Below are 13,758 nucleotides of genomic sequence, written 5' to 3'. Positions count from 1 at the left end.
TTCTTTCAAATATCTCCATTGGGCATCTGGAGAGGTAAAAGCCTAGAGAAGTTAAGGTCTCTTGACTTGGCTGGCCCTAGAGGTGACAGGGACACAGGACCCAGGAATTCCTGCCAAACCCAGGGCCTTTATCTGTGGATGTGCTGGCAGGATGGGCAGACATCTCCCCAATCTTAGCCAGTGAAGGTGTCTTGGTGCCAGGACCTCAGGCTGTATGCAGCCTTCTGCCAAGAGATCCTCAAGGCCCTTTGACTGGGTAGGACTCTTCCCTACCAGCTTGTCCCTGGGGGATGTGGGTCTGGAGAGGGAAGTGGGATATCCTCGGAGAATGAGGTGGGGAAGGACTTCCAGGAGGAGAAAGTTAGGGACCTAGGTCGTCCTGACTCCGACTGCCCCTTTCTACCCTGGGGGCGGCAGGGGGGTTGGGAGTGAGTTTTGTGGCTCATCCCTCTCCCTCCCACCTCCCGCCCTGGGGTAGAGTCACCAAGAGAAGGGTGGCAAGAGGCTGGGAGACTCAGGAAGAGATGGAGACTCAGCGGGGGGGGGGGGGAGGTGGAGGTGGATCTGAACCTCAAGAGACAGAGACGCACCTGCAAGCAACTAGAGGGACAGGGGAGACGCACAGACCGACCTGTCCGCTAGGCGGGCCGGGCGGGCGGACTCAAAGACCGCGACTAGGCGGGGCGGAGCAGGGGGCGGGTCCCTGCCCCTTCCCGGCCCTCCCCTCTCCGGGGCGTCACGTGGGGCGGGCGGAAGCGCCCGGCGGGGTGGGCGCGCCCGGCCTGCGGCCGCTAGTTGACTACGGCGGCGTGAGTCAGTGGCGGCGCCGGGACTCTGGGTCTCCGGGTCTCCGCGTGGAGTCTTCGCTCAGAACAGGTAAGTGCGGCTGCCGGGACCTCCCCGTCCACCGCCCCTTCGCCAGGTGTTGACCGGAGTTTCCCCATTTCGCAGAGGGGAACGCCGAGGCCGCGCGCCGGTTGTGCGCCCGGCGCCTGCTTCCGCGAGCGTTTCTCCTGGGGCAGTTGTCTGCTCTCCTGTCCGGTGATGGGGATGAGGGTCACCACCTGAGGATGCGCGGGTCGGGCCAGAGTGTGTGGGGGAGGAGGGCGAACCAGCGGGTCAGGGGGCTTCCAGCTATTAGTCCTTTGGCATGAAGGTTCCCAGGAGCCGGAGCCAGCCCACCCTCGTGCGCTTTGCTTTTCCCATCTGTGGAATGAAGGCTCCCACCTCGTTGACCGCGGAGACCCTTGCAGCTCTGCACTCTCGTATGACCCTATGCCCTGGACCTGGGGCTCCAGTGACCTTGGGCAGACTACTTCCGGTCTCTGCGCCTCAATTCCCCACCAGTAAATGGGGGCATGGCCTCCCAAGAGCCCCTACCTGGCCCAAGTGTGTTCGCTGAATGGGGTCAAGCCCGGAGTGGGTTATTGGCACTGGAGAAAGCAGGCTTGGAGTGCAGCCTGGGGGGCATGGGGTGGGTGTTTGGTCCAAGATCTCCAAGGGTGGTTTTTGGTGTTGGGGAACTCTCATCAGGAGCGGTCACAGTATGGGTTCTGGCATAGGGATTTCCCTCCCGCAAATCTCTTGTCCTGGGGTGCCTCCCTTGATCCCCAGGCTTGGTTCCAAGGGGGGCGGGGTGGTTGCTGCAGGGTGGTACAGATTTGTGGAGGTACTCAGGTAGGATTTCACAGTGTACTGAGCACCAACGTCCAGACTGAGGGAGCCAGGATGTCTGTCCTTGGAGAGCAGAGAGTGCTCAGGTTAGGGGAGACCTCCCAGCAAGCTCATTACAGGGCAGAAAGATCCCAGCAGAATCTGGAGGACAAGTGCAGACAGGTACTGAGATAGAATCAGGGACTGGGACTTTTGGAGGCCCAGGGAGAAGGAGATGACTGGAATGGGGTTTGACAGTGAAGTGGCAATTAACAAGGGTAAGGACCCCCCAGAGGACAGCACAGCTTGTGCAAAGGCAGGAACTTTCGTGGTATATTTGAGGAATGGCAAAGGGGATGGGTATGGCTGGAAGGGGTAGTTGGGACAAGGTGTAACGAGAACTTATCCCCATGTCCCATGGCTAGTTGGGGATTGTCCATACCCTGGCCTGGGGGACCTTGCCTCCTCATTTACCACTTGCTTACAGGAGTTGGGCAAAAGGAGGTCGTTCCAGGCACAGTCCTGACAACTGTGGGGTGAGGTGGAAGTGGGCAGAGGCCACCTGGGGCCCCGACTGCCCCCACGCTTCATCGCCCCAGCTGCACCCCACCCCCCAGCTCTCGGGCTCCAGTCATGCTTTTCTGTACCTGAACCCTCAGCCCTTTGTGCAGGTTGCTTGTCTTCCCCACCCTCCCACTCCAGAAATTTTCTCCCCATCCAAAAATCTTCTAGGTCCTTCGGGACTTCACAGGTGGGTTACTTATTGCCTCTTCCTCCTCACCTTTCAGTCCTTCATAGTGGCACAGCTTGGGAAGGGCCTCCTTGGAGCTCTGTGGAGAAGGGCTTATAGAGCCGTGGGGATGACTGGGACTTGGGGTAGTCCCTGTACAGCCATCAAACATTATGTGACTCTGCAAGTCCCCAAACTTCTCAGAGCCTCCATTTCCCCATCTGCAGGATTGGGCGATAAGCCCTAGTCTCATGCTCTAGAGAGACTGCTGGGGCAAGAATTGGGCCTGAGTGAAAATCTTGTCCCCTGCAATGAGTGTTTGAATGAAGGAAAGAGAGAACCTGGAGGGAAGGGGTCAGTTCAGAAAGGTAAGCGGCCTCTGAGAGTCCTAGGGACCAGTGGTAGACTAGCCTAGTACTAACACTAGGGGATCAGCTAAAGAGAGGGGAGTCCCCTCTGTCCTCTGGGGCCCTCTTCCCTCCCCACCCCACTGTTCCTTTAGCCAAGCTCAAAGCCAGCCGGCTGATGCCCAAACAAGTAGCCTCTGTTCCCAGGGTGGGGGGAGGGGAGGCAGGCCCTGGGCTCTAGGCCCGCCTGTCCAGCGCTGACCCTGCCGTGCACCCCTCCCTCCCGCCCTTCTCTCTGGATCTTAACCCTTGGGAGCCTGGGGTGGGCCTTGGGAGGCTTGAGGGCTTGTACCCTTTGCTGACCAGTTGTCCCCTCCACCCAACTTTAGGCTCCCAAGGGTTCTGTTGCTGCAGGAGGGCTGCAGTAGGACATGAGTTGGAAATGGAAAAGGAAGGAGGGAATGGAGGTGGGAGGGAGACTGGAGTAGATATGGTCATGGACACGCAGATACCACTTGGCGCACAAGTTGTTTTCACAAATGGGGAGACTGAGGCCAAGGGCCAGAGATCAGACCAAGATCGGACAGCGAGCCCTGGTGGGTGGGGGTCAGGATGATCCGACTGCTAGTCTGGGCCCTCTTGGGGAAAGAGGAGGGAAAGGGAGGGAGCTCTGTTTGATTTGAGCACCTGTCATGTGCCTGACGCTGTACATTTGCACTTTATTTAACTTCATATCATTCCATGAGACGGGGAGCACCACACAGTAACATGGGGGGGGGGGGAACAGCCTCAGAAAGCTGAGTAATCACATACGTGAGAAAGATGTCAGTAAATAGGCAAATAACACTGGTGTAGGCACTTTCATGTATGCTAACCACTTTCGGCCTCCCCAAATAGCGAATAAGTGGTAGAGGCAGGATCAGGCAGGCGTTCCTTTGCCTTTTTAGGCCTGATTTCTCCTCCCCCAGCTTGACCTTACCCCTTGAGCTCAGTCCAGGGTCCCGCTCAGTGAGGGGCTTTCCCTTGGGTGGTGGTCAAGGCAGCCTGGAGCAGAGTGTGACCCCAGCCAAGCAGACCCAGCCCTCCCTGACAAGTAGAGTTCAGTCCCTTGGGTGGGCTCTCTCACCCTCTCCTCTGGTCTCAGTCTGGCTGGCCTCAGCCGCCTTCACAGCCCTACACAGAGGGGTGTTTCATATTTCAGGAAGGGGTTCTGTGCTAAGGGGGCTGCTCCAAGGATCTCAACAGCAGGAAGATACAAGGGGCCCTCAGAGATCCCCTACAAGCACACGGCCCACAGAGCTCAGGCCCTGCTGCTAATTCAACACCAGTCCCCCAGCCCTGATGAGAGGACATCTTATCCCCTTACCCCTGCCCCCATCAGGCCCCCAGACCTGTACATGCTGATGAGGGCTCTGGGGAGGACAGCCCAAAGAGGCTGATGACCCCAGGTGTCAGGGACGGCCAGGGGGTGGGGGGACAGTGCCTGGTTGTTCTTCCATGTGACCTTCCTGCGGAGTTTTTCCTCTGTCTCAAGCCTTTGGAACATAGTTGAGAAGGGAGAAGATCTGTCCTATACTCAGGACATCTGCTCCAGACCATTGGGACAACCTGAGTGGCTGGGAGGGGATTTGGAATTAAGTGACCAGTTCAGTAACAACATTATTATTTAATAGTAGTAGTGATAGTGGCAGTAGCTACTGTTTCTTGGAAGCTTACTACGTGCCAGGCACTGTGGAAGCATTTTTTTTGGACTGATTTAACCCTCAACAGTAGTCTCGTGGGGTAGGTACCATTCCCATTTTACAGAGGAAACAGGCCCAGAAAGGTAGAGTGATTTGCCTAAGATCGCCCATTACAGAGAAGAGCCAGGAGTCCGAATTTCTCCCTCTTCACAGTGAGAGCTCTGAGCACTGGGAGACATGCCGGCGGAGGAGGTCCAAACCTTGTTCTACCCTGGGAGCTCCCAGTCTGGGTGGCAGGCCACATGGTCAAGTGACATTGCTGGCAGCCAGCCATGGGGACGGCAGGCCTGCACGGGCATCCTGCTTGTAGACGGGACTGACTGCAATCGAGTTCTGAGCCCCCCACAGGCCCGGCCTCCTGACAAGCCCCTCTTGGAGGTCTGCTCGCTGCTCTCGTCCTGTCCTGTCCGCTCCGGGCTTTGTTGAATACAGTGGCTCTCCCAGGCCCTGTTTTGCTGATGAGGAGACTGAGGTCAGTAGAAGCTAACGGACTTGCCTGTGGTCTCTCAGCCGAGGAAAGTGAGAGCTGGAACCGATACCCAGGCAGAGGCTCTGAGGCCTGCATGCCACCTCCCTGCCTGGGGCCTGGTCAGGGCCTCCTGGGCCTCTGATGCCCTGACTTCCCTCAGACACTGCCCACCTGCCTTGTCGCAGGGCCCAAGTCTTTCTCCCTGACCAAACTGAGTACTCTTAAGGTGCCTGGGATGTGGTGACTGAATGAACAAATCTGGGGAACATGGTTCCAGAGCCGCGAGGACAAGAAGCAGGGACCCGCTGTGGTCAAGAGTGTGGTACTCAGTGCCAGAGGGGTCCAGAGGAGGATTCAGGGGTCAGAGAGGCCACCCTCCCCCAACCACAGCAGGGAGGAATGTGGCAAAATCCTCCTCCTTATTATCTTCATTGTTGTGAGGGCAAGGGGGAGAGAGAGAGGAGGATTGGGACCTCTCATGGCCACTCCTCTATCTCCATTCCCAGGGCAAGAAACTAGAGGTCACATCTGGGGAAGTCTGGCCTGGCCCTACTTCCTTCTGGCTGGGCCAGTCCTGGAGCAGGACAGCCCCCGGGATGGGGGAGCTGCCACTGCATCTTGCTACCCCGTATGCCTGGGTCTCCTATGCCTCCTTCCCTACTGCCCCAGAGGGCACTGCCTTGCTCCTAGCATTCACTTCTCCCCTCCCCTCCTTCCACCATGATGCCAGGGCCAGGGCTCTGAACTCAGCTTCCCTTGATCTTCACAGAGGGAGCAGGAAGCAGCAGCTTCCACACCAGTCCCTAGGTGTGGACATATCAGGACAGGAATGAATCAAACAGAGTGGGTAAGGTGAGGTAGGGGACTTCTCCATTCCTCTCTCTTCCCACCCACCCTCTCCCCACGTTGAGCAGCTAGGATTTTAGGATTCTGAGTCTGAGATTCTAGGTAGGCATTGGGGATTCAAGGATTCCAGGGTTTTGTATGCTGGCAATCCCAGCTTCTGAATTTCCAAAATTTTGGGTTCCAAGAGCCTGCAAGGCCTTGAATTGGGCTAGGTAGCCTCTGAGTTGAGGCTGAGTCCTATGCCACACCTTGGCTGGCCGGTGCCAGACAGACAAGGCCCGGAGTTTCTCAGGGCTGCTTCTAGGGGTCAGTGGCATAGCCGGTCTCTAGGCTCTGTGTGCTCTCTACACCCACCACCCCCAGTGTGAGCACCCAGCTGTCGCCTTTCAAGAAATCTGAGAACCAGACCCTGGAAGGGATTAGGTGGTAGCAGAAGAGATAGCCGTCTTGGTGGGGAATGGGGAGGGAACAGGCAGAGGCCAGGCATCCTCTTCATTTGCTGGCGGTGGGGCTGTCATCCTCTGTACCAGGACGCGGTTGAGGGGAGGCCCAGGGAGGGCTGATGGCTGGCTGCGTCACAGAGCAAGGTTTGGGTCACACTGATGGGTGAGCCAGGTCCTCCCAGGACCAACATGGAATGTGGCTCAGCAGGCCCAGGTGAGTCTTGGAGGGTCAGAGCTAGGCTCCAGGGCCATGACAGACTGGTGGACAGAGACCTGAGCCTGGGCGCCCTAAGGGAGGCACTGCCCCTCCTCAGGGGGCAGGGAGGCTGGGCCTTGGCTCAGGGCCTTCGAGTGTTTTGCAATGCTGCCACCCTCACCGGCTCCTTCCGGTGCCCCTCTGAGCCTATGGGCATAGCAGCCACCCTCAAAGGGCCTTGGGCTCGAGAGTGGGAGCCGCCTTGTGGGAAGGAGGCCTGTTCCCTCCCCTGAGAGAAGTGCCTTCCTCCTTGGAGACTTCCTGGCTGCATGTGTTCCTTGCTGGTTGTGCTTCCCCTATCCTTCCTGCCACGCATCCCTCTGGGCAGGCCCTGTGCGTGTGCCTGTGTGTGCTCTTGGGCCGGGACGCATCCGTGGAGGACCTGTGATTTTGCCTTTGTGCAGGTGTGATCAGCGTTCACGTCCAGGGTGGATTGGGGTAGGGGGTGCTGGGTGAGGCTTTCATCCTTCTGAGCAGGGACCTTCACCCGGGCAGGCCACTGTGAGTCTGCACCGGAAATGCCAGAGTTTGTTCCCAAAGCCAGCCCTAGCCTGGTGGGGGGAAAGGGACCTCCGGAGAGCAGGTCGGGGACTAGGTTTTACCAGATGACAGCAGGACCGCTTTGGAGTGGGGTCTGTCTTGCTTGCTGAAGGGGTGCCGGAGCCTTAGCTGCAGGCCTACCTTTGCCCTCAGACTGGGGCTCTTCCTCCCCCTTCTGTCCCCTCAGCTCTGAAGATGGATGTACTGAGCCTAGGGAGGCCAAAGATCCAGGGAGCATCCAGTTCTTCTAGTGGTTCTGTTCCTGTTTCTGTTTTGGGACATGAACCAGGACACTCATTTGCCTCTGCTGCCAGTGACCTGAAAACCCACATTTCTCAGTGCCGGGCCTGCCTAGCCCAAGTTGGGGGGGGGGGTTGCTGCGGTATCTCTGAGATCACCTGAGGGGACTGGACCCTCCCCGTTCTTCCAAGGAACAGGCTAGTGGAAGGGGGTCCAGTCTGGGGGGCCTAGGCCCTGGTCCTGACTTGTCCCGTGGCCCTGGTTAGTTTAGTTTCTTGCACCTCTCTGGGGTTCACTTTCCTCTTCTGGAAGAGGGGAGGGTTGGATAAGGTGGTTCCCCAACGCCTAAGGAGCAGGTGGTTGGTAGGTGTGGAGCACTGGGGGAAGGCAGGCCAGGGGTCTGGCAGGCGGGAGATTAGAGCTGTAACTGGGTGGGCACTAGGGGACTGGGAGGTGCCTGATCTAGGAGGCCAGAGGCCAGGTTCTAGCCATACTCCGGCCACTGATTGCAGTGTGACCTTGGGCAAGTTATCACATGCCTGGGCACTTGATTCCCACGTATAAAATTGGGAGATGTTCATTCAGTCAACAGATGTTCACTGTGCCAACCTCAGGCTGGATGCAGGGGAATCAGACCCTGGTCCTGCTTTCAAGGAGCGTCCAGCCAAGTCTGTGGTGAGAGAGCCAGAGATAGTGACATCGCAGTGTGATCAGGGCTGCGGCTATGGGAGTCAGAGACTGCTTCCTGGAGCAGGTGACACTTGAACTTGACACTTGAACTTCAAGTGAACTTGAAGAGCAAGATAGAGAATGATGTTCTAGGCAGAGGGAACGGTATAAGCAAAGACCTGGAGGTCAAGTGTCAGGCAGTGGGAGTGGAGGGAATGAGATGGGAGAGGAGTAAGTGGCAGGAGCCAGAGGGTGGAGGCCCCTTTGAACCCCACAGGGTAATAGTCATGGAAGGGGCAGGAAGGGTAGAGGGGGCAGGGCTGGTCTCAGAGACTCCTGGAAGTCTGGGCAGGTTCTAACCTGCTCTGGGGAACTGTTGATGGGTGGGCAGCAGGGGGGGGCTCTGAGAGTCAGCACTTCCTCTGTGTGGGTAAGGGCTCCCTGAGCAGCGTTTATCAGGCCTGCACAGCAGGAAGTGGCTGGGGCAGCTTCAGGGGCAAGCCCAACCACAGAGGGAGCCAAGGAACCTCAGAGTTGAATCTTTCACTCCTAGAACTCCAGTCTGAACCTTGACACCTATCTGTTCCAACCATCCCTCTCCCAACCTGTGTCACAGGCCCCTGTCCCAAGCTCCTGACTGAGGTGAACAGGCCTTTGTGGACGTCCATTCATCCATTTCTCCAGGGGCCGGACACTTCTGGCCACTGGGGATAGGGTCGGGAATGAGACGGTGCCCCCGTCATCTGGTTAAGGAGACTGACAACAAATAAGCGTGTAAGGCAGTAGTGTAACCCAACAGTGGTAAGCGGAGAAATGACACAGGGGCAGGGACTCATGGGGGCACATTTTTAGGTAGAGTGTTCAGGGAAGGAAGGCCTTGCATTTGAGAAAGTGCTAGAAAAAGTATGGGAGTGAGTCATCAGATGTCTGGAAGAGCATTCCAGACAGAGGGGCTCCAGTGCCCAGCTCCGAGGTTAGAACACAGAGTCGGCTGGAATAAGAGCAAGAAGACAGGCAGTGGGGACAGACCATGCAGACTGGTCGGCCATGTGCTGGCTTTGGCATTTAGTCAGGGAGATGGGAAGTCGCTGGGGAGTGAGAACTGGTCAGATTTGGGCTGTGTTTTGAAGGCATGCATTTATTCCTCACAAGGCTGCATGGTGGGGCTCTCGTAATCCCCATCGTACAGATGGTGAAACGGAGACGCAGAAATTATATGAATTCCCAGGTCTCCCAGCAGCCGGTACCCCTGTGCGCCCGCCTGGCTGCTGCCCCGTGATCCCCCGAAGCGCCCTGCTGCCCTTCATGGCGTCCTGCTGTCTGGACAGTAAGAGCGGGTGTCATAGCATTGGCCTTCAAGGCCCTTCTCGGCATGCACTCATGCTCCCTCTCTCTTGCCCACCCGACCCCCCGTGTGTCCTGCCTGCTTTCTGCCTGTCTCTGCACTGTCCCCTCTGAGGAGATGGAGTAGAAAGAGCGGCCCAGGCAGCCCTGGGGTCCGATGCTGGCTCCTGTGTTATTTCAGGCAGGTTACTTAACCGTTCTGAGGCTTGGTTCTTTCTCATCTGTAAGGTGGGCTAAAACCACTTTCTTGTCTGTCATGAGGATGGTATAGAACATTCCACGCACTGTGTTTAGCACAGCGTCTGGTAGATGGTAAGCACCCCATAATCACCACCTTTTCTTGTTTTAGGCAGGGATGGCCGGGTCGGATAAGTGGGTTAGAACGTTCTCCGTGGGGGCGCCTGGGTGGCGCAGTCGTTAAGCATCTGCCTTCGGCTCAGGGCATGATACCAGCGTTCTGGGATCAAGCCCCACATCAGGCTCCTCCGTTAGGAGCCTGCTTCTTCCTCTCCCACTCCCCCTGCTTGTGTTCCCTCTCTCGCTGGCTGTTTCTCTGTCAAATAAATTAAAAAATCTTAAAAAAAAAAAAAAAAAAAAAGAATGTTCTCCGTGAGTTGGAGGGGAGAGGCCGAGGCAGGGAGTGTTCCAGTCTTCCGTTTGACTCTACAGCTGGGGCGGCTGAGGTCATACGTCACATTGGCGGCCAGAGCCTGTGTGGCAGGTACCTGGTCTCTCTCGCCTTTGCAGTGCCTGCCCTGCCAGTCTGGTCATCTCCACCCCATCAACACAGGCAGCTTCCCCCTTTCAGGGGCCAGCAGCAAGGGGTCTGCTTATCTTCGGCTTCTCCATTCCAGGGGCCACCTAGGGAGAGGGAGGTTCAGGTCCCTGTGCTCCTGGGCTGCTAGTTCTCGGGAGCAGGGGAGCCAAGGCTCTCCTCCTGGGTGGGTAGGCACATCAGGTTCTGGGGCAGCTCAGAGAGGATGGAGTCAAGCAGCCTCTGTCCCTCTCCCAGGCCAGGGCCAGGGCTAGCCCTCAACCCCTCTAAGGTCCCAGCATGTGACTGGTTCTGTCCACTCCTGCTGCCTGGGAACCTATTATCAGCCCTGTATACTCCCACCCACCATGTGGGCAGCCTTGTTTCTTCCTGTTTCTGCCTCATTTATAGTGTTAAGAGCCCCCCCCCCAATCCCCTCCCTGCCCCACCATAGGGGGCAGTGGACACAGAGGTGGATCTTCCTGGAGTCACCCTGTAGCACCTCTGGCCTCGCCCTGCCTGGGAAGCTGCCAGCTCAGGAGGGGACTGTCTGTGCCTGAGGTCAGGGAACCAGACCAGAACCCCTGTGCTCCTGCTGGGAGTGTCTCAGGTCTCAGGTGCTGCGCCTGAACAGTGAAGGGCTGGGGCACAGGGAAGGTGGGTGTGGGTCAGGGCTATGGGGTCAGGGTTAGGTGAGGAGCTCTGCCTGGGGGGCCGTTACAGGGCAGGCTGAAGGGTGTGCTGGCTGAAGGTGGAGCAAGGACAGGAAGCAGGGAGGAGGGCCCAGAGATCCAGGCCTGCGGGGGAGGCTGGGGGAGATGGAAGCAGTGGGAATGGAGAGGGAGGTGTGTGTCAAAACAGGGTAATGAGGAGGCTTAGGGGAAATGGGAGGGAGTGGCCCAGAGTGATCCTGAGTGATCTGTTTGAAGGTGGGAGTACATGGTTGGCCAAGGGGGATTCGAATGTCACAGACTTTGACAAGGCCTAAACCCCAAATCATTTAACTTTCGGTTTCATTAATTTGCAAGCGAGGTACTCCAGATGGTCACACTTCATTCCATACCTTCCTTCCTAGCTGACCCTCTCCAGGGTGGGGCTTGGCATTGGGGGGGGGCAGTGGGGTTTGGGAGAATGTGGGTGACAGTCAGGGCTAGGGTGGGGTCAGATGCTGGCTAGAGGACAAACCACAGACTCTGAAGTCTCATGTTTACTCATGGACCTCAGTCCATTTCCCATTTGAAAGTCCCTGGGCTGCACTGTGCTGCTGGCCTTCGCATCCTGGTAAGGGGGACCTTAACTGCTAGGCTGTGTCTTCGACCTTGGGGAGGATAAGACCGTGGTGGGGGAGGCAGTGAGCTTTGGGTCTCAGTTTCTCGTTTTCCAGTCCACATGGCCCAGGGAATCAGCTTTGTTGATAACTGTTCTTAGTTGTCGTCCCATGTTACATTTAAAGTCATAAAGCTACTTTTTAATAATGGTTTTGAGGAACAAACTGGGACAGACCCAATTCTAATAGACTTAAGATACTTTTACCATTTTGTCTTCTAGTTATAAAAGTGGTACACAACTATAAGAACTTTAAACAGTGCAGACATTAAGGTCGTAGGGAATGATAGTCTTTCAAGATTGGGTGGGAGTTCGGGCTGGGCCTGGAACTGACCTCAGGGATGTCTACTGTCCTCTAGTCTTGAATGCACCGTGGGCATGAATAAAACTGGTTTCGTATTTTTTCAGGGTGATGCTGAACCAGCCGCTCCAGGGGGGTTGTTAAAACGGCCTGCCTCTCCTCAGGCCCGCTGTATGCAATGTGCGTGGTGCTGTGCACTGTCCAAAGCCGTCTGGTTGGGAGGGGGTGAGGTGAGAGCTGGGAGAGGGGGTACTGAAACCTAGCCTATACTCTTTGCTGAGCTGCAGGTCCTGCTGTGGGGCTTCTCAAGGAAGAGGCATTTTTTTTTTCTAATTTGCTCAAAGGCGCCACCAAGGTCAGAGGTAGCCTTGCTTTCCGCGGAGAGTGCGTGGTGCAGTGGGTGGGGAATGTGCAGTGCCTGGGGCCACCCAGACAGAGGTCCGGGGGCAGTGGGGTATCTGGTCTGGAGCCCCGCAGGGGGACGGGGCTGGAGGCAGGGTGTGATAATCGTTGACGGCCGGAGTAACGGAGAGCTCCGGGGTGCTGCGGGGTCCAGACTCGGGCCTGGCTACAAGGCCAGCACCAAGGGCCCCTCTGGTCAGGACCGGCCAAGACCTTGGGGCTAAACAACAGGAAGTGTCTGTCTTTGCAGCAGAGGAGTGAGCAGATGACGAGTGAGTGTGGTCTCTAGTACATACATGGTGACGTGTCATAGTCATCTGGGTGACAGCTCTGCTTTATGGAGGGGGAAACCGAGGCTCAAAATGTGACAAGACTTGCCCAGCACTTCAGGCAAAAAGTGATGGAGCCAGGACTGGGACCCGGACTTGCCTTGCATCCTGGGGGGTAAGGCTCTGACCTGGAGCCCTAGGGACTCACCAGTGGCCCCCAGCTCCCCAGCAGGACATTGAGGCGCTGGGGCCCCGACTTATCCTCGCTGTCCTGAAGGCTGCTCCTGATCTGCCTCGGTCACTCTTGGGACCACACAGGGTGGGTCATACCATGGATGGGATGGGGCAGAAATCTGGTACCAGGGCAAGTGACGGGGCAGAGATTCAGAACTGCGGCAAGTCCGGAGACTCTGGTGTAATTCTCTGGGTCCAGCGTGCAGTGGCCCCCATCCCCAAGAGGAAGAAAGCAGGCTTCTTGGCCCGGGGATCAATCAGCTGCCTGACTGAGAGCTGCACCTGCTGCCTTGCCTAGCTGGGCTGGAGGGAAATAGCTGCTGCAGCCGGCGGGGGCCACTTCTGCACCCTCTGGCCGGGAGCCCAGCCCCCACCTAGTTCCTCATATCTAAGGGAAGTGTCTCCAAGGCCGCTCGCCTGGTTAGCGGAGTCCTGAGAACACCCGGGAAGGCGGCGGATCAAATGCGGCCGTGCCCATAGGTATCACCTGGCGATTGGGTTGGCGGATACCAGACATCATCGTGGGGCTCTGGGGGCAGTCGTACATAGGTTGTTGGTAGGAAGTGTGGGGCTGAAAGGTGTATGTGTGTGGTGGAGGGGCCGATCTGCTATGCGGCTGCCGAGTGGTGTGAGAGGTGTGTGCCCCTGGAGGCGGTGTGAGGTGTAAGTTTGTGGTGCGGGTAAGTTGTGGTTTGTCGACCTGGCCCGGCCAAAACTGCATGTGTACTTGTGTTCCCGTGTGGGACGCTCTGAGGGGTTTCCTGAGGTCTGGATGCTGGGCTCCCTGCCTAGCCTGCCTGGGGCGGGGGTGGGGGGTGGGAGGGGAGGGCGTGCAGGGGAGGAGGGGTGAGTGGCGGAGCAGCTCAGGCCTCAGTATGGAGGCTGGGCCTGCCTTCCTCTCCCTCCGTTCCTCCCATCACTGGCCCTTACCTTGAACCCCAAGTGCATCTCTGTGCAGAGGGGGCCTGAAGATGCAGTCCTGGGGGGCAGCAGGGTCTTGGCCGAGGGGGCCTCAGAGCTGAATGTGGAAGGAGCTGGGACCTACAAGGCTGCCCTGACTCAGGCCTGACTCACTCATGCAAATCGGAACGCAGAGGAGGCTCCCACGCAGGTGGGAGTCTCCAGACCTGCTGGGGTGGCATGACTGTCCCTGCCCCACTGAAATCACCCCGTCTCTGGATCTGCCAGGTCCT

The 13,758-nt window shown here is 57.6% G+C and overlaps 1 protein-coding gene across 5 annotated transcripts in view; it reads left to right on the top strand.

Annotated features, from left to right (window-relative positions):
* The first annotated feature begins 779 nt into the window (after positions 1–779).
* The window catches only part of ARAP1 (ArfGAP with RhoGAP domain, ankyrin repeat and PH domain 1), a 62,297-nt gene continuing 49,318 nt past the window's right edge, over positions 780–13,758 (top strand). For 3 of the 5 annotated variants that reach the window (XM_045816168.2, XM_045816169.2, XM_045816166.2), the window contains exon 1: positions 12,962–13,045. The gene's annotated coding sequence lies outside the window, so the exon portion shown is untranslated. Of the gene's footprint in view, positions 877–12,961; positions 13,046–13,758 lie in introns of those variants that run through there. The other 2 variants (XM_045816167.2, XM_045816170.2) reach the window with 2 other exon arrangements.

Source organism: Ursus americanus, chromosome 16, assembly GCF_024610735.1.
Source record: "Ursus americanus isolate L20-20 chromosome 16, mUrsAme1.1.p, whole genome shotgun sequence".
Taxonomy (NCBI): Eukaryota; Metazoa; Chordata; class Mammalia; order Carnivora; family Ursidae; genus Ursus; species Ursus americanus.
The sequence above is the reverse complement of the archived record's forward strand: the minus strand, read 5'-3'. Positions and strand labels throughout refer to the sequence as shown.